Raw genomic sequence first — 27530 nt, 5'->3', positions numbered from 1 at the left:
TCAAGTTACATAGAGTTAAGTCCGTAATGGTGGTTTCTAATATTGCAAAGTTAGTGCGGAAAGTTTGTTATATCTGATATTCGTACTTTCTGTTCAAAGAAGACAAACATTTTAGATACAAAGCAGTGAGGAATTAACGATCATTATGAGGTTTTGAATTTTTTGTTTGTCACTCACTATATGAATACTTATTAGTAGTTTCTTATCGAATCGGCCTCCGTCGCAATAACCATTTACTTATGTTAATTGGCGATTTACTATTATTTTTAGACGCATGGTAAGATGGTGGTGAGGGGATTGACAACAGTCATTAAGAAGGAATGGACATAAAATTACAAATCTTAGGCAATTTGAACTCATTAATCGCTCTCCTTCGTTACAGTACTGCAATACATCACTACTTAATATCGAAATCAAATAATCAATATTTTAGGTGTCAGTGAAAAACAAACAATACATAACTTAAATAACATTACATTTTGCATCCTGAATACATATATGTGATGTGTGAATTAATCATGATGTGTGTGTTAACACAACATATGAACAATAACTAAAAAATAAAAGTTTTAACTTTAAATCCTGGAAATCTCCAACTTCTAAGGGGAAATATGTGCAGAAGGGACGTCCCTCAAGTGTGCATCGGATTCATTTTTTAAATATTCTAATATCAACGGTATCTGTTCAGCAAACAAAAAAAGAAAAAAAAGAAAGAGGAGAGGGTGGGATTTGAACCCGCTACCTTTCACGCTTGATGAAAAATAAGGATAGCAGCGCCTAACCAACTGCTCCACGTTAACTTAATGACGTTATACCCTTAAAAACATGTTGACGTTTATGAAGACTCCCACCTTCCTGTGTTTCAAGCTCATTTTCTCGACAAGTCGTGCAAAATATATGTTTTTGAGAACATATTATGCAAGGTATTGTAAATAAAATGTCGCATAAACTCCTCACAAATTTGCTTCTTTCTGCACAAACGTGATGGCAGTTTCCTCCAGGTGGAGAAAAACTCTATTCAGTGTTTCAAACACCACAAATTTCAAGTCGAGCAAGCAGAATCGTAAATATCCTTCAAGGTTCTTTTTCCAATTTATTATTTCTGTTTGATTGCGTATTATAATAGCGGTTTATAGATTCTAAGTTCATGGAAAGTGTTTTTCTTCTAGTGGAAGGACTTACTCAAAGTTGGCTACTCTCACCTGGAGCTGAAGTGCAATGTTGCTAAGTTTACGATTTTGGGACTTAGAATTCTTTCGGGGCGGTCAAATAAGATGTTGCGAAGTGTACCTGCCAAGGAGACAACAAATGCGGGACGAGGGATTCCCCGTAGCAGCACCGAGGGGATGTCACACAGAGGTCGTGCGCGAGCAGGATAAACACAGCAACTACGGGCAGAGGGGGTTATTGCCAATGAAAAGTGCACGTACAGATAGGACCACGTTCCTCGTACAGACGTTGATACAAACGTCGTGATGGGGGCCAATCAACCTCTTAGAAATGAAGCCTGAGGCACATCGCTGGGTGGGAGGGGGCGAAAGGCTGCTGGAGTGTCGTACGGACCCCACTACTCCACTTTGCTTGCATTCTCGGTGTGTTTCTTGCTTCTTTTGTCTCTACTGTTGTCGATCGCTACCCTTTCCCTTCACTTGCCTTGCGGGACACTCCTATTTCCTTTGTGGAACCCCATGCGCATGCGTTGCGCAGCTGCCGCCTGGTGTTTTTCGGATGGGCGACTTTGGTGTTCCTTTTGACTTCTTTTGTTCCGCCTTTCTATCTTCACTGGTACTGGCTGTACAGCGGTGTGAAGTTCATTTTCACACGTTTTCGGCGTTGTCTAGCTCCTCACGGAGGCATCTCTCGGGAAAGTGGAAGGGGCACTTTCGTCTCTATTTCATGGGAGGTATCTGTGGCTTTCGTTTGTACCCTACCTTTGGAATCACCCTGTATATACACACACATACATATATAATGTATGTGTACAGTATAGGCCTATATGGTGTATAAATAGTTTGTTAATTTATAATACTTTGATAGAAAAAATCTTACGTTTGCCCCCCGCCCAAACTGATCAACCTAGCTACGTCCATGGACGTAAGTAATCTGTAGTTCAGCCATTTCCAGATGATGGCGCTGGAATCAACTACATTAAAATTAAGCTTATAACATGGAGCTCTCCAATCTTATTCTATGAGACGTAATCTGTAGTTCAGCCATTCCCAATGATGGCGTTGGAATCAACTATATTAAAATTACCCTTTAAACATGTAGGTAACCAATTTTATTCTATGGAACGTAAATAATATGTAGTTCAACCATTTCCAGATGATGGCGTTGGAATCAACTATAATCAGAGGCGCAACCACGAATTTTTGTTTGGGAAGGCAAGTACCAGGATAAACGTACCAATAATAATAATAATAATTTTAATAAGAATAATGCTAATATTAATAATATTATTATACCATTATTATTATTATTATTATTATTATTAATTTGCTTTATTTTACTTCGCTTTGTGCCACTGTTGGCTCATATGCGAAGATGGGGATAATTGATGATATGACGATTGGTTGGTTGATTTGGTGTTTTAAATCCACTTTATGCACAGTATGGCAGTAGTATAGCCCAACCGGTTTTACGCCATCAAGTGAGCCGCAGTGTTGCCAGCCCACCCCAAGAAAATTTCACCGTGTGATATTTTACAGGCGAAGCTAACCTACAAATAGGAGTTGGCAACACTGACTAGTTGCTTCTCAACGTCTTGGAAAACGTCTTAAGACAAATATCTTAATCTTTAAGAAAGTCGACTTCCGGTATGTCAAGATGTTACTTCCAGTCTGTCAAGAAAATTTTCTTAAGACAAATATCTTAAGACGTTTTTCCAAGATATTGATTTTCTTGGCTCCTAATTGAGCTAGGATGATGATTTTAGGTTTGTTGGATAGGATTCGACGAGAACTATTCGACTGGCAAATAAAATCGATCCTACCCCCCCTCTGTTTTTTTTCTAGCATACTGATCTATTGGTAATGCAAGAATAGCATATACATAAATAACACACCAAACCCAGCACCATCGTGAATTAGCCTTCCAAGTTTTTTTTTTCTTGCAAAGCATTTATTTTGTGGCACTCCACAAATAAGATAACATACCCCACAATTTTTTTTTCAACAAGATGCAATCGGTAAAAATTTGCCCTATGTGTGAAACTAGTGTTTCAAGTAAAAATTTCGAAAGACACCGCCGTGCCTGTGTACCTGGTAAGCATGTGACCGCTACAGAACCATGTCCCAGGTGCGATAAACATATTACTATTGGTAATCTAAAAAGGCATATAACAACATGCAAAATCGTCGGAGCACCTGTCCCACGCTCGACCAAGAGAAAAGCTAAAGCCGACTCGCCACCATCCGCCAAACGTGCCAAGCCTGTGGCGAAAGCGAACCAGTCTGCTTTCGAGGGTTTGTTAAAGGACTTTGTCCTCACTTCGGAGGGCTCATGTGACGTGCGTAGCTTTTTGGAGAACGAGCAAGCCAAAATTATTTCCATCCTCAGCGATGCGCTTGCAACGCACTCCACCAAATTCTACGCATCGCTATGTTGCCAGTACAAGAAGCCGTCTGATGAAATTTATAGCTTCTACCACAATACCAAGGCGAAGACGCTACATCTGGCGGATGTCGACAACCTAAAGGCCATCTACAACGAGTTTGCCGAGGAGCTGGTAGCCAAGCAGGAGGAGCATCAAGCTATGGGCTCAGGAGGTTCGCTGTGTGGTGAACCTCACGAACTGTGTATCAAACTTAACAAGTTTGTGCCTCTCTCCGCGTCCAGCTACGTCCCCTTACCACGTACCATTGCGGCAAAGAAGGCTGTCCTGAATATTCAAAACAGTGACGCCAAGTGCTTTCTCTGGTCGGTGCTTGCAGCGTTGCACCCTGTCCACTGGAAAAAACATCCACACCGAGTTAACCACTACAAGCCGTACGAGTCAGAGCTGGAAGATGCGATGGTTGGGATCGACTACCCGGTGGAGGTCTCGGATATTCGCAAGTTCGAGGCCCGTACACACAACCCGCAGTTGGCTATCAATGTTTATGGCCTCACTGAGAAAAATGTGGTGTACCCTATTCGGGTGAGCGACGTAGACAACAATGATGCTCGAGAAATCCAACTTTTACTCATCAAGGATGAAACTCACCATCACTACACCCTCATCCGTTCCCTCTCTAGACTTGTTTCGAGCCAACGGAGCAGTGATAGTTACCACGTCGAGGTGTGTCGCAGGTGCTTGTCCACTTTTGATAATCAAAAACAGCTGGATTATCAGAGTATCAGAGGCTCCAACATCGCTGCCGAGAAGCTCGCTCGCCACAAAGTTTATTGCAATGCCAACGAGATAGGGGTGGCAGTCTTGCCCAAACCTGGCACTGTAGAAATATTTCACATGCACAGTGCCATGGTAGAGCACCCTGCTATCATCATCGCCGATTTAGAGGCCTTCCTCAAACCTATCTCCACATGCGATCCCAGTCCAAAAGTTTTCTCTACTACCCCTCACCAACTCCACGAGGCCTCGAATTATGCTTATGTTGTGGTGTGGCGAGACCGACTTGTTGACCCCGAGCCCTATGTGTATCGCGGTCCCGACGCAGTCAAACATTTTCTAGAAAGAATGGTTGTGGAAGCCAACGAGATAGGGGAGTTCCTGTTGACCCCCAAGTCTATGAAACGGCTGTCTCCAGACGACAAAATCAAGCACGAGAAGGCTACTACCTGTCCTGTGTGCACCCGGGAGTTTAGCACCAACAACCGTAAAGTTCAACACCATGATCACTTCAACGGTAGATACATTGGTCCTTGGTGCAAACGGTGTAATTTGTTGGCCCGGGACCCGCGCTTCATCCCTCTGTTTTTCCACAATGGCTCGGGGTACGACTTCCACCATCTGGTGCCACATCTTGGGTACTACGACATGCGAATCAACGTCCTGGCGCAGAACGAGGAGCGTTATATTAGCTTGAGCAAGTGGGTGCGAATCCCAGAATCAGGCTCTTCCATCGAACTTCGTTTCCTCGACTCCCTGAGGTTCCTCCCGGCCAGCCTCGATGCCCTGGCGAAAAAGCTCAGCGACGAGCAAATGCTCATCACCTCTGCCAACTTTCCCAACTTGGACGCCGGTCTCTTCAGGCGTAAGGGGGTCTACCCCTACGAATACATCACCGACTCAACCAAGTTTGCGGAGAAGTCGCTGCCTCCTCGAGCAAACTTCTACAGCAAGCTGCGAGGCTCGGGCATCTCTGAGGATGACTACAACCATGCTCAGTCCATGTGGCGCGAGCTGGATTGCCAAAATCTTGGGAACTACCACGATGCCTACCTAAAACTCGATGTGACGCTCCTCACTGATGTGATCCAGGCGTTTCGTGCAACTGCGAAGACCATCTACAAGCTGGACCCTGTATACTTCTACAGTCTTCCTGGACTGGCATGGTCGGCCATGCTCCTTGTTACAAAAGTTAGGCTTGAGCTTCTTTCGGACGTGGACATGATGCTGTTTGTAGAACGTGCCGTCCGGGGTGGAATGGTCCAGGTGTCGCAGCGACACTCGCACGCCAACAATCACCACATGGCCACCGGTTACGACACCTCGCAACCGTCCAGCTACATCATGCACACAGACGTCAACAACCTCTACGGACACTCCATGATGCTGCCACTCCCCTCCGGAGGGTTCATGTTGGCTGATCCCTCCAAATTTAATGTTGAAGGTTTCAGCGATGTGGAATGCGGGTTTTTTGCCGAGGTGGACCTTGAGTTCTCCGAGGAGCTGCAGGATTTGTTCTGCGACCTTCCGCCAGCCCCGGAATTCAAATGCCCGCCTGGCTCGAAACAAACAAAGCTCGTCGTGGACTTCAAGCCCAAAAAGCGTTATGTTCTGCACTATCAAAACCTCTGGTGGTTGATGGAGCAAGGGGATGCCGTCCGCACAGTACATCGAGTTCTTATGTTCGTGCATTCTCCAGGGTTGAGGCCATACATCGAGCTCAACACCAAACACCGCACAGTCGCTACTTCTGATTTCGATCGCGATTTCTTCAAGTTAATGAACAACGCAATGTTTGGGAAAACCATGGGGAATGTGCGAAATCGTGTGGATGTGAGGCTAATATATATATAAAAAAAAATGTCGCAAGCTTGTAGCAAGCCCGTTATTCAAGTCACGTACTATTTACAATGAGCAGCTTGCTCTGGTGCATATGAGAAAGAACGAGGTGATGCTCAACAAGCCAATCTATGTTGGTGCTTCAGTATTAGACCTGAGCAAGCTGCGCATGTTTCAAAGATATTATGGGATACTGCCAGCACTATAACGACAATATCAGCCTACTCTACACGGACACAGATAGTTTGGTGTACCACGTTCGCACGGACGACGCATATAGGGATATAGCCACGGTACCAATTTTTGTGAACCTTTTTGACACGTCAGGCTATCAGGGTGTGGGCAGGCAGGTCGTCCAAGAGCACCTCAAGTTCGAGGATTACGCCAAGACTCTTCAAACTAGGACGCCAATTCTAGGAGTGGAGCAGCGCATCCAGAGTGTCGACCATGTGTTGACAACCAACGAGATGAGAAAGGTTGCCCTGGACGCACGCGACGACAAGAGGTGTGTTCTGAAATGTGGGATTCACACGCTCCCGTGAGGCCACCATCGTCTAAAAACTAGTAAGACATGCCGAAAATGTAGTAAATAGTATGTATGTATGAAAAAAAAACCTCATGTAACAGAAGTTCCAATTTAATATAGCCAAGATACTAGAACAATAGTGTTTATCTTCAAATGCAAAGAGGTGGAGGTTTGGGATTTTTTATGGAACTAACTCCCTGCCATGCCCTACGGGGTGAAAAAGGGGCACACGCAGGGCCAAAAGATGCAGTTTCTTTTGAGCGCTCAAGTGTGATTATTTCTAAAATGCATCAAAATTAAATTTTATTATTTTTTCCAGATTATTCTCAAAAAAATCTTCTCCACAAATGTAAGAAGATGTTCTATGAAGTATGCTCAATTGGGGTGTAAGGGGTACCTTCCACGTAGTCCCCCAAAAGTAAACCTCACTTCCACGTAGTGCACCCTGGACTAATGACTAACGAGGCTCTGGCGACTGGCACTATGGCCAGTATAATTTTGTGTGTTTTCTTCTTTTTTTTCCTTGTGTGTGCTGAGTGCCTGTTTACAGCCTCAGCTTTTAACAGAAGTCAGAACATTTTAAGATTTTTAGTTATGCAACGTTAGAGTTGTTATTTGTAATGGTAAGGGGCTGGTCCCTGTATAATGTGACGGGAGCAAAATAGCCTAAGTGCTGACGCTCCCAAAATTTTAAATTCAAATTCAAGTATGCTCAATTTCAACCTCCACTCTTCGCAGTACATCCTGGACACTGTGTTGCAGGTTAACAAAAAATCTAATATTTGAACCTGCGGTCAGTATAATTTTTATAGAATTATGCAATTCTTTTTTTTCTTGTACTTAAAACTGTTCGGTCACTCTTTCATTCTTGACATCATAGACAAAAGTTTTCTCTGCAATAAGAATGACGCTGCACAGGGTGTTGGCGGGCTAGGCATCGTGGGACTCAGACAATGTTGATGTTGGTGCGATCGTTAACAACCACCTGCTTTCTCTTCGATGTGTTAATGACGAACATGGGTCTGCGAGCTATGAACTCATTGTAGTACACGTCCACATTGCCGGAGGTTACTCTCTTGTAAGCTGTGTATGCCTCGTACAGTTTCAGGTAGTCGTTGTTTGCAATGTTCAGGTTGTAGTTCTCACGCGGGAATATCTCGTTCCTGCCATTTTTGAGGTAGATGTTCTTGATCTTGCAATTGTCGAACTGCCTCGAATCTTTTTCTTGGTTGTTGTCCTCCCCTGTCTGGAAGAGCACGACCACAAACTCTGGCATATCGTACCGGATGCTGTTAAACTGTGTGGTCACGTCAAATTCAAAATGGTTGCCGGAAGCAGGTTTCTGCACGCACTGGTAACCGTAAAAGTGGATGGGTACTTGGGGATTCTTCAAAATGTCTGCTTTGTACTTGAGAGCATAGTTAGTTTCGTATTCCACTACGGGCATGCGCAGCTCCATGGACTGGATGATGCACTTGGTAGGATCGGGTAGTGTGTTGGGAAGTGCTGAACCGTCTGCACTCAAGGTGCTGTAACGCATCAGCGCATTCTTGTCGTTGGCGCTTCTGCGAAAAGTGACGCGCAAACCACCCTTCCACATAATCTCTGTGTAGTCGGAGAAGAAGCCAGGAAGCAGGCGCTTGGGAAACAGTACTGTGTGACTTTGAGTTTTGATTTTTGTACCTGCTTCGAATCCCCCTGCCTGGTAGTATGCTGCATCGGTCTTGGAGAGTTTCAGTGTTCCCACAGCTGTAGAGTTAATCCCGGGGTAGTCAACCCTATCGATGACGGTGCCATGCTTTCTAACTTCCACCTGCGAGAATAAGTACGGCACAAAATTATCTACAAGTCTTAAATTTGCATTGGCAAAAAATGCTTCGCCGTTGTCTCTCTTCACATCAAACTTGATATACAAATCAGCTCTGTGAGGGTGAATGAATCCATCCCCGACGTCCACGTCGTATTCTATCTCTCGATTCGCTTCATTGAGGTTGGCAAACGTGCGACGATTGGGTGGGAAGGACTACAACTCGTAACTTTCGATTTGCTCCATGATGGTTATTTATTATAAGTTAATCTCCACGACGGCAGTGGTCGTGGCTCCTGCAAAATCAACCACCTCTCCCTTCTCGTTGGTAATTGCCAATTCTATGTCGTCTATGCGATTACGATACAGGAAAGTATATCGGTGGGGAGGGTGTGTAGATAATGAACTCAGAGTTTGGTTTGAACGTAGCGATAATACCTGTTTGCTTGTGACTCCCTGGGATGCCGTCCGAGGATTTGGTGATCATACCTTCTGCCACATTGCAATGTATGTTCAGAGTCTCGATGGCTAGAAATTTAGGAATGTTAGCACCAATATGCTTGATGCCAGGTTCGAGCTTTGTGTTGTTCTCGAATCCCAAAAGCTCTCCAATGGTACCCAGGTCTACGGTTTCCGTGGCAGACACCAGTTCCACCCTGTGAGTTACAGAATTTTGCTACAGCAATACACTTCTTGGCAATTGAGCCTGCAAGGTAGACAGGTTGTACTGGCCAGGGGTGATGCTGATTTTCTCGCTGCCAATTTTGATGGTATTGTTGTGTATCGTCACATTAGGTATCAGGTACATGTTGTAGAATGCATGAGGAGCAATAGATTTAGGATAGATGATATCGTCATGCAATGTAAGTTTCAGAAGCGAAGTCTCGCTTGTGAGATGGAATACTCTCATAGTGCTTCAGGTGCCACAATGCTTTCTGGAAATCCTCGATTGTTGGGTTATTTAATTGCGAGAGGAAGACAAGCATGGAAACGCAGAGATGGCCACAGTTGTGACGTTCCTTTCTTGTGTTCGCCACTGGATCACGGATTACTACGTCACGGTAGCTACCCAATCTCCCTGTGCGGCGGAGTTATGAGACTCACCTTAATGTATACTACACTGGATTCTCAGGACGAAACGGTTTGAACAAAAAGAATAGCTTCTTACTATTTTACAAATTTAATAAAACATTTTACCTTTAAACAATCACTGCTAATTAATAACAATATTCACCAACACAATCACTTTTGAATTAAGTTGCTGCTTTTTCTTTAAAACAGCGTTTTTCACAAAATAGACGTCATCTTCCGCAACTCAACTTATTATTTTCTTTTTTCGCACTGTTGTCCTCGCAACCGAATCAATAAAAGATTGGACAGTTCTACACATCTTCACAAACCGGAAATGACTTCCACTTCCGATATTGCGTGTAACAAATGTACAGCAAAAATTACAAATTTAAGCAAATATCAAAATATCAAACAACAGTATTGAAACTAACAAATCAAATGTGAAATTAACAGAAAACAAATAAAATATTTCATATGGTCAAAATAAACAAAGCGTATCAAGTTCTCCTCCCATACAAACAAAGAAAATTGAGGTAATGTTTATGTACGAAATTTTCTTTGCTACGAAAATTAGTCCTTTTTGATCTGGTGATGCCATCTTTGCAATAATTCCTGTCTTCTTTCGGGTGAACAATTAATTTTCTTCAGGTTGGAAAAATTTTCCCTTCCTATTAATTTGTCCTTCCAAGGATCCAGCAAGTTAGCTGTGTTGTGCTTAACATCCTCAACTACATACGGGCCAACGAAGTATTCAAAGAACTTGGATATTTCTTTATCTTTAGCTGAACTTAACCGGTGGTTCCTTTTTAAAACCAGATCTCCTTCTTTTAGTGTGAACGAATGGGGATTGATCCGTATGTTCTTTTTGTTCTTCTGTCGGCTGTTTCGACTTTCTGCGATGAATAATTTGGTTTCCCAGGCTAGAGTCTTCCACTCACTGTCTTCAGGCCAGTCTAATTCCTGCAGTAAGTTAGCTGCTACAGGTCGATTATAAAATAACTCCACTGGGGCATAACCGGTAGCCTCGGATATAGAATTATTGATGAGCCAACAGACAGTCCTCACTTGTTTGCACCAGGAGTCGTGTTTCCGATTGCAAAACGTCCTTAAAAGTCTTACAATTTCCTGATTGCTTCTCTCAATCGGATTGCTTGCTGGGTGATAAGGAGTGGTCCTGATGGGTCTAACAGACTGGTTTTCCATAAATTGTAGCCATTGCTTGGATAGAAATTGACTTCCCCTGTCGGACAGCACATACTTAGGTTTCGGATAATGGGTGAAGTATCCCTGCTCTAACTTCCTAATAATTTCACCAGTAGTGGCTGTTCGTAACGGATAGGCTGTTAAGTATCGGGTTCCTACATCAATCAAGGTCAGGATATAGTAGAACGATGAAGACTTAGGTAGTTTGCCAATGATGTCTATTGACAGAACTTCATGTGGTTTCTTTTGGGTCGTGGTCAATCTCTCTCTACATATCCCAAGCTTATCGGGCTTGTTCTTTGAACATATCAAGCACTCTTGAATATATCGTGAAATGTCAGACTTCATATTTTTCCAGAAGTACCTTTTTCTTACTCTCTGATAAGTTTTTGTAAACCCAAAATGGCCAGTGTTATCATGTTCAGCCTCCAACACTTTATCCTTTAAACTATGCGGAACCACTATACAATGGAATTTCTTTTTACCTCTAGAATTCTTAAATAAAAGGTCTTCCCTCAAGAAATATTTAGCCCCTTCATCTCCATTATTTAACTTGTCTGATATATCTTTACACATTGGATCTTGACTTTGGGACTCCTTCCACAGTTGGATCTCCTGGTTAGGCATGAGAATTTTCTTAGCTGACCACACCTGTAGAATGGTAGGAGTGTTGCCTTCTGTCTCCACAACCCCTTCAGCCACAGGATAACGACTTAGTACGTCAGCGATCTTATTACTCTTTCCTTCCACATGAATGATCTCATATTTATATTGTTGAAGTTTCAGAGCCCATCGCGTTAATCTGCCATTCCAGTTACGACTATTTTCTAACCATATTAGATTTTTATGATCAGTATAGATGAAAAATTTCTGACCATACAGATAAACTTTAAAATGGTCTATCGCAAATAACACAGCTAGACACTCTAGTTCTTGCACTGTATAATGCTTTTCATGGGGCTTTAATTTTCTGCTGGCATACTGAATAATGTGAATCTCAGTCAGATTTATTGGAGTTTCGTGGTTTCCTTGAAATAGAACCGATCCAAGTCCTAACGAAGAAGCATCACACATTATGCAAAACGTCTTAGAAAAATCGGGTTGCGCTAACGCCGGCAGTTGCACTAGTTCCTGTTTCAATCTTCTGAAACAGTTTTCTCTTGTGTTGGTCCATTCCCATTTAACGTTCTTTGACAACAATTGTTCTAAAGGGGCAGATTTTTGTGCCAAATTCTCTACAAAACGACGTCTCCAGTTAATCAGCCCGAGAAATTGTTGCAAATCCTTCTTGTTCCTGGGACGTGGAAATTTTAAAATGGCTTCATTCTTCTTAGGATCAACCCTGATGTGTGTTCCGGATATAATATGGCCTAGATATTTAATTTCTTCCTTTCCGAATTCACACTTCTTAAGTTTCACTGTAAAACCTTCCTTCTGAAGAGTATCCAAGACGAATGATAAGTGTTGAAAATGTTTGTGAATCGTTTCATCAAATATCAAAAGATCATCTATATAAACTGTCAAGAATTTCTCAGTAGATGGATTAAACAAATTGTGCATGGAATACATAAATACAGCTACAGCATTGGTCAAACCGAAAGGCATTCTCGTAAAACACCAAGATCTTCCGTTGTATGTAAAGGCTGTGTATATTTGATGCTTCTTATTAATTGGAATTTGTAAATATCCTGAAGCAAGATCCAAACAGGAGAAATACTTCTTCCCTCTAAATTTCTGTAGAGCTTCCTGAATTTGAGGTACTGTACTCCTGGGAGCTACAATTTGTTTATTTAGTTTTCTAAAATCAATGCAGGGTCTAACCGACCCGTCCGGTTTATCCACTACTAATAAGGGATTTAAATATGGTGAATTGCAGGGTATAATTACTCCCCACTCTTGCCACTTCAATAATTCTTCTTCCAGCTTTTTTCTCTTGGACAACGGAACAGGATAAGGATTGGAGAAAACAGGTTCTTCACTGGTCAAATTTATTTCACAGATAGAATTCCTAGATAATCCTGGTTTGTCGGCGAATATTCTTCTATATTTCAATAATAAATTAAATAGCTGCTCCTTTTCCTCAACTCTCAAAACATCTGAAGCAAAGGCTTTATCTCTTATGTCTGATTCTGTTGCAGTCCACTCATCAGCGTTAGCTTCTTCCTCCGCTTTCGTACACTGTATTAAGGCTGTCTTCTCCCGCGACTCGCCCTTCTCTGAATCTCCAGCGTTAGGAAGTAAATGTTGCTCTACTGTGTGTCCGCCATTGATCAGATACAATTTTTCTGCGCCTGCATCCAGAGTGGCTTTGTATCTTCGAAGGAAAGGATAACCAAATAATAAGTCAGCTTCTAAGCACTTGACCACATATACCAAATCTTCAAATATAAAACCGCCAATTTCAAAATTTATTCGCCTACATCCAGCTATCCGTGATCTTTCTTTTCCAGCAAAATCTTTTAATATTACGCCTGGACACTTCTGCAATTTAAGACCTGGTAATCGCTCTCGTACTTGAAGCCAAATATTATAATTCATAAGGGTACATTCGCTACCCGTGTCCAGAGTACATTTTATTTGGAATCCTAATACCTCGACTGAAATTTCAGGTTTCTTCACATTATCCCTATCTTCTTCCATTATCGTCTTTCTAATTTTTAAATAATTTAGAGGAGTGGCTTCGATATTCAAGTACAATACTTCTAACGGATGTTCTGTTAGGAATGGGTCTTCACTTTCGTCGCTTTCTTGTACTTGCATGCCCTTCATTGCAAGCGTAAGAGTACCGCTTACAACGGGCGCTGGGCTAAACCCAGAACTTCATTGCAGTTAATTTCCCATGGCGACGCTGTAACTCTAAGATTACTGGAAGGTAGCTCTTCTGTCTGTATTGCACACTCTTTTCGTTCCGGAGCTATTTGATCTCTTCTCCAACTATTTGTGTACGGCGTAGTCCTTCTATAAAGTCTGTTACTTGTCCAGTTTCTATTCTTCCACCTTCCACCCGGGAATCGCTGTCCTTCTCTGGTGATTGGTTCTTTCCCATTTCCGCTCTCTGCGCTGCGGGATCCTCCAGGATTATTAGTAGAAGTTGTCATCTGTACTCTGCGAACTCGAGGTTGGTTAGGTCTCCTTTCTTCTGCTTTATTACCGTCGCCTCTCCACCCATCTATCTGTTCTGAGGCTTCGTACTTCCCCAAGAAGTTGGTCGACTGGTCAATGTTTCGAGGATCTCTTGTTAATACTAGCTGCCGTATTCTGTATGGGAGCTGATGAATAATTAAACTTAACACTTCTGTTTGGTCCACACGTTCGACCAAGTTACAGTATGACCCGTAGACATCCCAACAATAATCCTCCATAGAAAGACCTGAGGATTTGGAATATCTTCTGTTTCTTAAAATCTGGATCTCTCTCTGCTTCGCTTCTGCAGAGGCATACTGTTTTTTAAAAGCGGCACAAAACTGTTCAAAAGACTTCCACCTTCTCTTGTTGGCAATAAACCAGGCTTTAGCTTTCCCTTTCATTACAGAAGGAAGCACCTTTAATCTATAGTGCATAGGCATTTTCATTATGTCCATGGACGTTTTCAGTTCTTCCAAATAACGCTCCGCTGATATGGAATTTATTTCTCCGGTAAATTTGCTCAGAGAGTTAATATCCGACATTCTAAAAAAAATGTCCAGTGTGAGAGGGACTATGAGAGACATCAGGAGATTTATCAACATCTTCTCTGGGTATCCCTTTTGTACTTTGGATACGTCTTCTCCTCTTACGGTTCCTTCTAGTCAACAATTCAGCAGAAGATACAGATTCTGTTGAAGATATACCGGAAATCAAAGGGTCATTATCATCTCTCACCCATCGAATATTTTCCACAGATCTGTCAGTATTTCCAGTAGTCATTCCTGGATTTCCTTGCACAGATTCTAAATGTAATCTCTCCAACTTCCCTAAAAGGAATTCCTCCATAAAGTAGAACTTCTGGTTAATTTCTTTATTCATCTTCTCACTGTCCTGCATACACAAATTCCTTGAAGTACTTTGCTGATCCACGACGGATTCTATCCTTGCCCTTACGGTGTCCATTTCATTCATTACTTTTCGTCTGTCTACTTCCCAGACTTCTTCTATCTTATTTAGAGCATCTCTCCCTTCATCAATTTGTTTTAACAAATCACATCGCACAGCTTCCAATTCTTCTTTGTTTTCTTGTCTTCTGTCTTCTATTACTTTCATCATTTCATTTTTATCATCTTTCCGCTCATCCTCAATCTTCTTCATCAATTCTTCTCGGTCTGCTTTCATTCTCGTCATCATTTCCTCCTTATCATTCCTAAATACCTCCTCTAAGTTCCTGAAAGCTACTTTAGTTTCGTTTCTTCCGTCTTCAATAATCTTCATCAGTTCCTTTTTATCCTCTTTCCGTCCTTCTTCTATCATCTTCCTCAATTCATTCTTATCTTCTAGCCTTCCTTCTTCCATTTTCTCAAACCTCTTTATCATTTCATTCTGATCTTCTTTCCTTCCTTCTTCAATGATCTTCTTCAATTCATTCTTATCTTCTAGCCTTCCTTCTTCCATTTTCTCAAACCTCTTTATCATTTCATTCTGATCTTCTTTCCTTCCTTCTTCAATGATCTTCTTCAATTCATTCTTCTTCTAGCCTTCCTTCTTCCATTTTCTCAAACCTCTTTATCATTTCATTCTGATCTTCTTTCCTTCCTTCTTCAATGATCTTCCTCAATTCATTCTGATCTTCTTTCCTTCCTTCTTCAATTCTCTTTAACCATCCACAAAGTACCTCCATATTTAAAGTAGCACTATGCGATTTGCAATTTTTACAAACTAAGTCATCATCAGGAATAAATTCTCTGGATATTGGCAAATTTGCACACCCTAAATGGAAATACGCCTCGCATTTCCTGCACTGAAATATTTCGTCCAAGGGCTTATCTTTATCATCACAACAACTCAATTTATCCATTTTCTTCTTGCTCTGGCTTCTCAAAATTCTCCTACTCATACCCTGATATCTCTGCAAAATCGATCACATGACTTACATCAGACTTTGTAACGCTCGACAATTTCCTCATGACTTCACACGGCACAAAACACACGTTTTTTTCACACGATATTACAGTTACAATTTATCCTTTTACATCATCGATGCCTTCACATTGAGCGCCAAATTTACCTGTGACGTTCCTTTCTTGTGTTCGCCACTGGATCACGGATTACTACGTCACGGTAGCTACCCAATCTCCCTGTGCGGCGGAGTTATGAGACTCACCTTAATGTATACTACACTGGATTCTCAGGACGAAACGGTTTGAACAAAAAGAATAGCTTCTTACTATTTTACAAATTTAATAAAACATTTTACCTTTAAACATTCACTGCTAATTAATAACAATATTCACCAACACAATCACTTTTGAATTAAGTTGCTGCTTTTTCTTTAAAACAGCGTTTTTCACAAAATAGACGTCATCTTCCGCAACTCAACTTATTATTTTCTTTTTTCGCACTGTTGTCCTCGCAACCGAATCAATAAAAGATTGGACAGTTCTACACATCTTCACAAACCGGAAATGACTTCCACTTCCGATATTGCGTGTAACAAATGTACAGCAAAAATTACAAATTTAAGCAAATATCAAAATATCAAACAACAGTATTGAAACTAACAAATCAAATGTGAAATTAACAGAAAACAAATAAAATATTTCATATGGTCAAAATAAACAAAGCGTATCACAGTTCACATCGCTGAAACCCTGAATGCGTTCGTCATTGTAGTAGAGGTTGACAACACTGAGATACTTTACCAACCCAGCAGGTGGCGTGCCTCCGAATGAATCGAAAACAAATGCTTTGTTGTTGTTGGCTTTGAGGTAGCATATCCAATCTGTACCTGGATTTACGTAACTGTCTAGGTTAACCACACCACACTCTTTTTTCTTCACAACAGAGGGTAGAGAATCAGACATGAAAACGTCCCTGAAGTGCTTGACCCCCAACAATTCGATCAGAGATTCAATATCGAAGTTGGACAGGGGCTCTTCTATTTTTTAAACTTTTTCAAAGCTTCGAGGTTGTTTTTTCGCTTTTTGGTCACACCTTTCCCCTTTTTCTCCATAGCCAGGTTGTGGCGTTTCTGCTCTTCCAACTCGGCCTTATTCTTTTTTGCATCGATGACGGTCTTGGCAATGGCGGCACTGCCTCCTGCCAAGCTGCCTACAACACCCAATGCTGCCAAGATAGCCGGGATGCTGAATATGAAACCTCCAGTCTTCTGTTGCTTTCTCGAACCTTGTAACCTCCTCAACTGAGGAATGCTAAGCAGCAATTTCATTCCATGACCTTTTGCCAAGCAGGAATGTTTCTTCTCGCTCTGCTTTTTGGTAAGCAATCCATCAAGAGCTCCGAGAGACTTGAGATTTGCGTAGGGTATTTGGTAAACGACACCTTTGGGCTTCATGGTGATAGTATGTTATTTATATATCGTGAAAAAGGTAAGGCTTTGCCCCCTAATGCAATGAAGTGATGATAGGTTGGTTATACAAGTTGCTTTTTTTCACAGGGTGTTATTTATTTACAGCCCCCACCCCAATTTTCGTTTTGTGTTCATGGCGATGGTCGTACCCAATGCAGCAACCCGTTCACCTAGCGAGGCATCTCTGCTGACGAGTCTCCCGAAAGCTGCATGCTACAACTTCTTGTCGGCATCATGACGTGCGTCGAGATCTGTGTGAGTATTGTAGGCAATGTCGTGATTTTTGCATGCAGCATCCAGGGGATTCACTCCCTTGTCTCCTCTCTCCAGTCGCTGTTCGAGTTCGGTACCCGGACCGCAGTACTGGTAACCTGGCAGGTGCATCTCGAAGGGAAGCTTGTTGATAATATCGTTCACCAAACCTCGACCCTCGGCTACATTCCAGAATTTGGGAGGCAGGGGGTTGATGATTTTGATGAGGTAACCTATACCTTTGTTGTCGTTGACAATGAAGTTGCTAAGCTTGGTGCTAATCATGTCCATGATGCCCACCTTCTCGTTGTGGAAGTTGCGATTGCCTGCATTTTCTTCGCCTGCGATAACCAGCAATCGATCTACAAGCTTCCTCACGTCGTCCACCCAAACAAACTCTTTAGGTAGGGTATTGTAGAGTTTGACACCGCTGCCAGTCTTGAGCTGGGTCCATATCGGCTTGATAAGGTTCCTGTACTTTTCTCCACTGCTAGATTTCACGCGATTCTGTGTCGCATCGTTTTTTTTGGTACAGGGCGTCCGTCATGATCAAAATTTCTGTGTAACTTTGGTAATCCTCGTCTGTATAATCTTTAGGTTGCTTCTTAGTGATAAGTTCCCACAGTCCCACCATGCCAGGATACCTGGTCCAGCTGTTCTTCTCGCCCAAATTGATTTTCACGTCGTCACCCTCGAACGTGACTTTCGATTTTCCAATTTTCCAAACCACACCCTCGTTATGTTCCATGGTTGGGTAAAATCCGAATACCTCGTCTTTTCGAATTTCCCAGTGCTTAGGTAATCCCTCGCCAACGGACCCAGCTCGACTACCTTGTCCGAAGAACTACTGCCTAGGGCCTGACGTCTCGGAGCCGGAGCAAGTTCGAACGGAGTAGTGTGAATGCTGGATATCGGTGTGGGTATGGTATAATTTTGAGCCGTAAGTGGCACAAGCTCGTTGATTAACTCCTTGTTTTGCTAGGTGACATCTTTGATTTCTTTACCAAGTCCACTGATGGCATCGATGATAGGTTGGTCCTGACGCTTTTTCTCTTCGTAAATTCCGCGATTCTCGGATTTCCAACCCTTAAACCGTTTTGCCAGGTAGCTACGCAGCTTCAGGTTGTCGTCTGCAAGTTTGCGTTTCATTTTTTTTTTGTATGTAGTTATTTATAATAGGTCAAGACGTTTCTTGTAACGTTGCAACGCTAAGAAAATTATTAAATTTGTTTCTGTATTTTCCGTTATTGGGTTTCCTCGTCATGTCTATTGTGACAAATCCGAAATCATCTTGGTTCCAGCATGAAGAGCAAAATTTGGAAAACTGATTGTAGTTTATGTCCCCACCTACATAATCATCGTAAGCGTGTTTTAAATTAGTGTAGTCTTGACGAAACAAACAAATATAATTAGCATTGTCTCGGAGTAGCTGCTTGGGAATTTTGGAAAAAGTCTGAGCAAGGTAGAAGCAGTCCATGCCTCTGTGCCGACCCTGAGTAAAAAAATTGCGAATTTCGTTCTGGTTCTCCAGGATCACATCGTCAAAAACCACCACCGAATTCTCGAAACAGCAGTCTAGTGGTATCACTTCAGAAGCAAATATAGCTATGCCTAGTCCCTCGTACAGTTTCGACAGCTGGCGATACTTAGATTGCTTTAAACTTTTGGAGAAACATACAGGTGCTTATTCTTCCAGTTTAACCAGTTGGGTGCAAGAAGAAAATTATCAATAACTAACGTTGTTTTTTCACATCCAGAAGGTCCAACAATAAGGCAGCGAATGTTGTCGGGTAGAAGCTCCCCGTTTTTCCTATCCTGACGTTCCGATGGAAAATCTGGCAGTCGCCGTACCACATCTCAAGCACCCGTTACACAATCACTTCGCTTGCATCGATCCAACTTTTTTCCTCGAGTCCCAGCCATTTCACCAACAGTTTGTCACCTTTTCTACGTAATACGCTTTCAATAAGATACGTGTTGGGGTATTTTGTTTTAGAAAGTTCCTCTTCGTAAAATCTTACTTTCAGAATTTCGTCGCGATTATCTTTTATTATATACGTGTGACGGTTTCCGGGTAAGACTCGAACTACGGTGAAAAGTCCCGTACTCCAATTTTTTGTGAAGTCTTTTTCAAACGCACGCTTAACTTTACTGATTCTCACCTGATCTCCAATTTTGTATTTCGGTTTCTTGCTTGTAAATTTGTACTTTGGGCAATAAACCGTAGAAATTAAACGCCGCTCGTCAGATTTGTTGACGTCAGCTGGTTTCATGTTTATCGTGCGATGCAAACTGAGATTATAGCTGTTAACAAGTTCCGGAGGCATGTCGAGCCACTTGTAATTCCCCTGAAGCGTGAATTGTTTCCACATGCGTGTTTTGAGAATTCGGTTGAAACGTTCCACTATGCTGGCTTTGATGTGACTATACGGCGTACGCTTTTAGAAGGAACATGAGTTCAGCCAATACGCAGCCAGTGCTGTCGCGCTGTTGCCAAACCAACTGCTAGCGGAAGGGAAACACAGATAATTCGCTGTGTCCAATATTCAGCTTTTTATGGGTATAATGCATGCACGTGATATTTGAGTGCAATGAAATATATAGTGAAGAATTCTACACAGGATTATATCATATCACTGCAGCATAGAAGAAAAACTCGTACCTGGAAGAAATTTGAAGGTACGTATTTATTGTAGGGGAACTGCAAGGTCATCATCATCGCTCTCGTATCCGTTTTCTGGCATGTTTCTCAGGAAATTTGAATAGGGGTTCGCCGATTTCTGTGGTAGATACTTTACCCTGTTTTATAATGCGCAGCACATTATACACATACACCACACGCTTTAGCCGTAAGTTCTCGACTCTGAGAAAACACTGAATCAGCACGCACGTCTTGCGAAAGCCAATTCCTTGAAGTAAGAATAAGCTTTAAAACTAAGATTTCTGTGTTGTGAACGTAATACGAGTATTTTACCCTTGGTGCCTGTACTACTGGTACGTACCAGGTTTCGAGAGTGACATTATTAATTTGATTTGATGTGCTTTATTTTACTTTGCTTTTCTGTTACTTTGGCTAATTGCGAAGATGGGAATAAGTGATGAAGGGCCATGTCCAGGCCAGGATTCGAACCCAGGACTCCTGGCTTCGTAGAGCGATATGCTAACCACTCCACAATGGCGCCGGCACGACATTATTAAATAACACTCACGTAACACACACGCTATTGCACAACTATCGAGCATAAGGGCTGTATTGCACATAGCGCTACGACGCCAGGGATCCCGGGTTCGAATCCAGACTTGGGCATGGATATTTGTGAGTGTCCATTCATCATATCATCACTCATCCCCATTTTCGTAAATTAGCCAAAAGTGGCAGAAAAAGCGAAGTAAAATAAATAAATCAATAAGGGCTGTATTGAATCCTCTCACAATTGTTCTTCATGCCGTACAAGTAAAATTATCTTACACCGCCCTTGTTATGAAAACGCTGAACTCAAAACTGACCCAGCTCGCAATGTTTGTGAACACACAAGACAATGAAAGGTCATTGTGCATATTCAGCCGAATTTGACACCCATGGCTTTACCAAAATACAACAACTCATCGGGGTCAACACGGTGGCAACGAAAAGACAACAGACGGAACACGGAAGGAAAACTAAACGGTCATTGTGTGTGTGTGTGTGTGTGTAGAGACGTGTTGTTTCCCGTGTTTCTTCGAGAAACGATAACTCCGGCTGTAGGCGACGGAAATTCATGGGACTTGGACAGTCAGGTTTAAAATGTCTTTCCCCATCTTATGATGAACCTTAAAGTGGCGAGTTTTATGAAAACTTCTTGCGCGCAAGAAAAATACAGAACACTGTGTTTAACTCGCGCGCTGCAGTTTCCTAACTGTACAACGTTGCACTCCTGCAATTGGCTGGCCGCGACGCACACCCTCTGCGTGGCTCCGCCCGATATCGCTTCTAAAACCGTGCGTCGTATAAAGGTGGAGTAATGTTGAATATTTTGTTTTTGAATAAATTGTCGAAAGACAGAGTTGTAGAATTCTTTTCCGTTGTCTGTTTGAAGAAATCGAGGTCGCCTGCCACTTTCATCGAAAATAGTTTTAAATGCTTCCACCACACAGGTTCCTGTTTTTGCCTTGAGGGGTAAAGCCCACGCAAATTTTGAAAATGTGTCTATAACAGTGAGAAGATACTTGTATCCCTTGTTGATTTTATGTAAATTTTTCAAGTTGCCACTGCTCATTTCCACAAGGTCAGTTTGCCACAGGTCGTCTATGCCTTTGGTCACTACCGGCAGTCGTTTGTAGTTTCGCCGTGCAGGTTTGTGCAGCTCGTTCACAATAGCCTGCCTAGACATTGCGCGAAAATAAAAATATAGCTTGGATGGGATTTCTGGCTGCAGACAATGCCGGGTTTTCTATGTACAGCTTGCCACCTATTTCTATGTCGATAATTTGAGTGGCATCTTCGGCATAGACAGTCTCGCGAGTTTCGGGGTGGGTGAAATCGACCAACTCCACTCCTCTTATTTTAGGCTCGTCACTGATGTTCGTCACGGTCATGGTTGTATAATGGGTTGCGTGAGGCAAAGACCAGTATGAAACCTTGACGAACTGAAGTGTGTCAGCGATGAAAAACTGGCGATAGGCTTTGGCAGGAGTCAGCATGTAGAGTTTGGCACCCGGATGGAAGAGCGAGGAAAATTACCTGTTTGGAATGCTGTACAGTTCGATGACAACAGTGGACTTGAGATTGTCGATGCTGGCGTTCAGGGTGTTTACATCGGTTCGAACCTCCCTCTCCACATCCTCCAATCTACCGTTCACCGATTCCAGGTGTTCCTCGATAGCACGGACAACAGTGTCGTAATTGGGCTTGATCTTCACATCGACAATTAGCCTCTTGAATTTTTCGTTTAACTCATGTAGTTGGGTACTGGAATTGGTTATGGCCGATTCCTGGCTCGCCTCGATGCTGCCAAATTGCTCTTTCACATTGGCGATAATCTGCTGTAGACTTTCCACGAGTGTCAACTTGGAGCTCTGGGTTGCGAGGTCGTGGACCTGGGTTCTAATTTCCGCAAACAAGGCATGTAGCTCGCTGATGTTCTGGTTGGTGGGTAATGTTGCAACAGACTCCCGAAGCAATTCAATTTCGGTTTGGATATTTTTGATGTCGTCGGATTTGAGTATTCGGTTGAGAGCCCTCTTCACGCTTTTCAGCTCTTGCGATGTAGGCAGGGTGGCCACCGTGTTTTGGAGCGACTCCAAACTTTTTTGATCGCGTCCAACTCTGAGGCAACAGCAGCAGCGCGTATGCCTTCTTGTAATTGTGTTATGTCGTCCTGGGTGGGGGTGGATTGTTGCAAAGTTTCCAACTTAGCCTGTATGTCGTCGATCAAGTGATGAAAATGCGACAACTCTGATTCGGTGTTTAGATTTTCCAACTTGGTGATCTGCTGTTGGACACTGACCAGAGTATCCCTGATGCCAGGCAGTTTGGATTCCAGTGCTTCGTGTACGTTTGCCAGATCATTTTTGATGATGGTGATCCTCAATATGGGCTATGGTACCTTGCAGCTTCCCGAAATCCTCGTAGGTCTCAAGTTGGAGTTTGATGTTGGCCACGCTACGGGCAATAGCATTCAGCTCGCTGGACGAAGTTAGATTGTCGATGAAGTCCTGTAGCGTTTTGAATTTAGTTTTGACTTCGTTGATGGCTGCATGCAAAGCGTCCGTTTGAAGCTCAGCCTTGATGCTTTCCAACGTAGGAATTTCGAACAATTGAAACTGTTCGTGCAATTTGGCAATACTGGCATTCACGCGATCGTAGTCATCTTGAGTTTTTATACTCTGGATAATGTTTTGCAGTTCAGTCTGGATGGTGCTCGTTTGGTCCTGCAAGTGTCTCTTCAGCTGTTCCACGTCAGAAGTTTGCGTTTGCTGCAGCTTCACAAGTTCATTTTGGAGCTTGCCTACACTCAGTGCCAAGTTGTCGAAGTTGTCTATTGACGCGAGGTCGGTGTACTTTTGCAGCAACGATTTAAGCTCGGCGTCAATTTTGAGTACGGGGTCCAGGCACTGAGACTGTAGGCTGGCTATCTCTGACTGGAAGCTGGAGTTGAGCGTGGACTGCAGGGCCTGCAGGTCGCTTTGCAACTTCTTGACCCTGACGTCGAGCATGAGTAGCTCGTCGCCGTGATCATCGCGCTTGGTGTGGCCAAAAATATCATTAGGCATTGTTACCACTGTGGTTATTTATTATAGGGTAGGTGATTTTCATTTCTATGAAAAGAGGTATGAGTTTATCGTAGTCGTCCAAGAGCTCCACGTACAGGCGATCGCCAGCAGACACATCGTACGTTGTAGTCGCATTCATCCTATCATGCTTGATGCGATAGAGGTTCTTGCCTGAGGAAACCTTCGCCTCCCCTTTGCTCTCGGGATTCATGTTGAACTTAAGTTTGCCGGAGATGGGGAACTGGTAATAATTCAAGTTGTTGTTGAATACATAGAAAGTTTTGCCCACATCTTCGTCGTACTGGGTCAGGATGCTATTCAAGTGTATAATTAACAGACCGTTAAGTTTAGATAGCATGGAAGGCAGGAGTTCGTTGAAGCTCGACGATGACGTAGGCTGGACGGGCACTTCCATAGCTTGCTTCCTGAAGCCAAACAGGTTCATAGGCATGGTTATTTTATAGAAACATTTTCTAGCTGTAAGGTTAAAATTTTGGCCCCCTCTTCCCCCCACAAATCGAATTACATACATACATACATGTGGAGGACCCGTGGCGTTACAAGAGCCTGCCTCCCAAGAGGTTTGGTTAGCATGCAATAGATCAGTATGCTAGAAAAAAACAGAGGGGGGGTAGAATCGATTTTATTTACCAGTCGAATAGTTCTCGTCGAATCCTATCCAACAAACCTAAAATCATCATCCTAGCTCAATTAGGAGCCAAGAAAATCAATGTCTTGGAAAACGTCTTAAGATATTTGTCTTAAGAAAATTTTCTTGACAGACCGGAAGTCGACTTTCTTAAAGATTAAGATATTTGTCTTAAGACGTTTTCCAAGACGTTGAGAAGCCACTAGTCAGTGTTGCCAACTCCTATTTGTAGGTTAGCTTCGCCTGTAAAATATCACACGGTGAAATTTTCTTAGGGTGGGCTGGCAACACTGCGGCTCACTTGATGGCGTAGAACCGGTTGTTCTATACTACTTATGGCTAATCGGGACTAGACCTACAGTTTAAAGTGGGATCCGAACCACTATGTGCCTCCATCGGGTGATATGATGAAAATGATGAATGGATACTCGCAAACATCCATGCTCAAGCCAGGATTCGAACCCAGGACCAATATTATTATTTACTATAAGTAATAATAGTGGTAGTATCAAATACGTTATTATCCTCGTAAATTACGCAAAAAGGGGGTAGAAGCTTGTGCTAAAGCATTTGTGTTCGAACAAACGATTTGAATTATTTTTTCAACACGTTCAATTTCACGTTAATAGGAAAACAAGCACACAGACTATTTTTGAAAGACAGAAAATGCTTGATAAATTCATTCCAAATATAATTCTTTTTAAAATTAATTGTATAACTTTCATGCTCGATATATGTTTCACACATATGCAACATGGAGCGACGTAGACACTAAATTGTGTGCGTATTCAAAGTTTCTTTAATACATATTATATACAACATATATTATTTAAATACATTACACAACCAATTCATCCATCTCACAATAAACCAACAGCAAAAATGACATAAATTGTCTCTCAAATGTGCACGCTCCCTTTCCTCAAAACAATTGTTCGTGCATTTAAGACAAAAACCAATTATGACAACATTTTTGGATCCATTTTTTTCCCAGGGTGAAATTAATATTGATTTAATAGGGCGCAAATTTCACGGGACGCCAATGCATTCCCTCTTTTACAACTTTTGTGCCTCCCCTATGGTGTAGTGGTATCATCGTCGCCTTCGATACACGGAGGAGGCAAATGGCACAGTGGTTCGGATCCCACTTTAAAGTGTAGGTCCAGTCCCGATTAGCCTTTGTGTGCGTAAAGTGGACTTAAGCCCAAAAATCAATCAATCAATTTTACAATTTATTTTCATTTAGATCGTCCGGTACCCAGGGCAGACTCTCGCCGTCCCATAACTACGGTTCTGAACTTGAAAAGACGAAGAAATTAAGACATTGCGAGCGAAGCGAACAAGAAAATTTTACGAATAGTGTTTTTATTTGCATCAAATTTGAAGTTGTGGGTAGTAATTGCCCCTGCAGGCACACTTGGCAGTCAATGTTTGACCCCCTTGTCCCCTAGAACTCCTTTCCGGCAAGGTTGGGGGGGGGGGGGCAATGCCACCCTGTGGTTGCGCCACTAATTATAATGAAATTACCCTTTAATCATGTAAGTTTCCAACCTTATTCTATGGGACGTAAATATCTATAGTTCAGCCATTTCCCGATGATGGCGCTAGAATCAACTAGATTAAAATTACCCTTTAAATATGTAGGGATCCAATTTTATTCTATGGAATGTAAATAACCTGTAAAGTGCATCACACATAAATTTGCCGTTGCGTAGAAACGAATTTTGCGTGTGTGTATGTAAAAGTGTGTGTTTGCTAATGAACGTTAAATTCCATAATGCCTCCAGTTCTGTCGAAGTTGAAATCAAAAACCTTGCATAGCCAAGCTCGGGAAATTCTAAGCAACGTGCACGAGTTCATGAAGGAGGAAGCCATTCATGGTGTTAGCATCCCAATAAAGCATTTTGGCAAGAGAGCAGCGAACAGCAGCAACAAATTGTTCATATTTCATAATTTTGGAATTATTCAAAATAAATAAATTATGTGGCTCCAACATCATTTCAACTCTGGCTCCGGCACGTGTTCTTGTAGAAATTGCATAGAGGAGGCTGTCATTTTTGCTGTTTAATGCGATACATATTGTTTTCTGTGTTAAAATTGCCATGCTTTGATGGGTGGCCAAGTTCATAGCAGGGCCGGCGGAAGGGGAGGGCGAACCGTGCCATCGCCCAGAGCGGCAAAATTTGAAGAGAAGAAAAAAATAAGCCTATTGAAAACTGTGATCGAGCGAGATATTCTTTTGCGCTGAATAATATTGAAATAGCATAAGAAGTCTCATTATTTATTTTACATTTTGATGTTTTAGTTAGGAATATATTGATTTTCAATTTTCCGTTTGGGGGGGGGGGTCGAAATAGAGCGGCATCTGCCGCCACCTCCCAGGGAGGCAAAATGACTAGCGCCGGCCCTGGTTCATAACAAAAGAAAAAGCCGCGCAGCTTATCGTCTAGTGGCAGTATATGTCCTTGTTATTGTTGTGGAAGCCGGCATCCTTTGTAAATGTACAACAAAGGCAACCGACTGTCGCCGATCTCGGAGAGGAAATAATAATACTGCTTGAGGAGGAGTGTTATGGTGCAATTGTAGCGGTTTAACACGTTGGCATGTTATTATCTGCCGTTGCAGTTCTATACCAGTGTATACGGGTTTTGGGAGTGAAAAGTTAGAACGCCACCAGTGCATTAATGCATTGAAAAATAATATATATATATATTTTTTTATTTTGTTTGAAATCACTCAAATAAGGAATTGTATGAAGAATCTTCTTTGCAGCATTTTTGGTAATTTTACTTATGTGTTAGTTCATATTTTGCGAATTTTTAGTCCATATGTATGTAGCTACATACAAAGCCACTTGTTAGTACATATTAATCCTAGTCCTGGTATAATGCATGACGTTTAAAACTCAACGTTAGATAGACCTGAATTCTCTAATTTTATTGTTGTACGTAAAAGCTGTGCATCGGCGCACTGCAGCGATTCTTCTATCTGCTCCATTAGCAACACTGCTTCTTTAGGTGTTTCGCGCATCGTACGGCAGAAATATCTGCGCTGGACTCTAGTTCAGCCATTTCCCGATGATGGCACTGGAATAAAATCTAT

The sequence above is a fragment of the Lepisma saccharinum genome, unplaced genomic scaffold, assembly GCF_977018435.1.
Source record: "Lepisma saccharinum unplaced genomic scaffold, izLepSacc3.1 HAP1_SCAFFOLD_592, whole genome shotgun sequence".
In the NCBI taxonomy this organism is placed as follows: Eukaryota; Metazoa; Arthropoda; class Insecta; order Zygentoma; family Lepismatidae; genus Lepisma; species Lepisma saccharinum.
Note: the sequence above shows the minus strand (reverse complement) of the source record.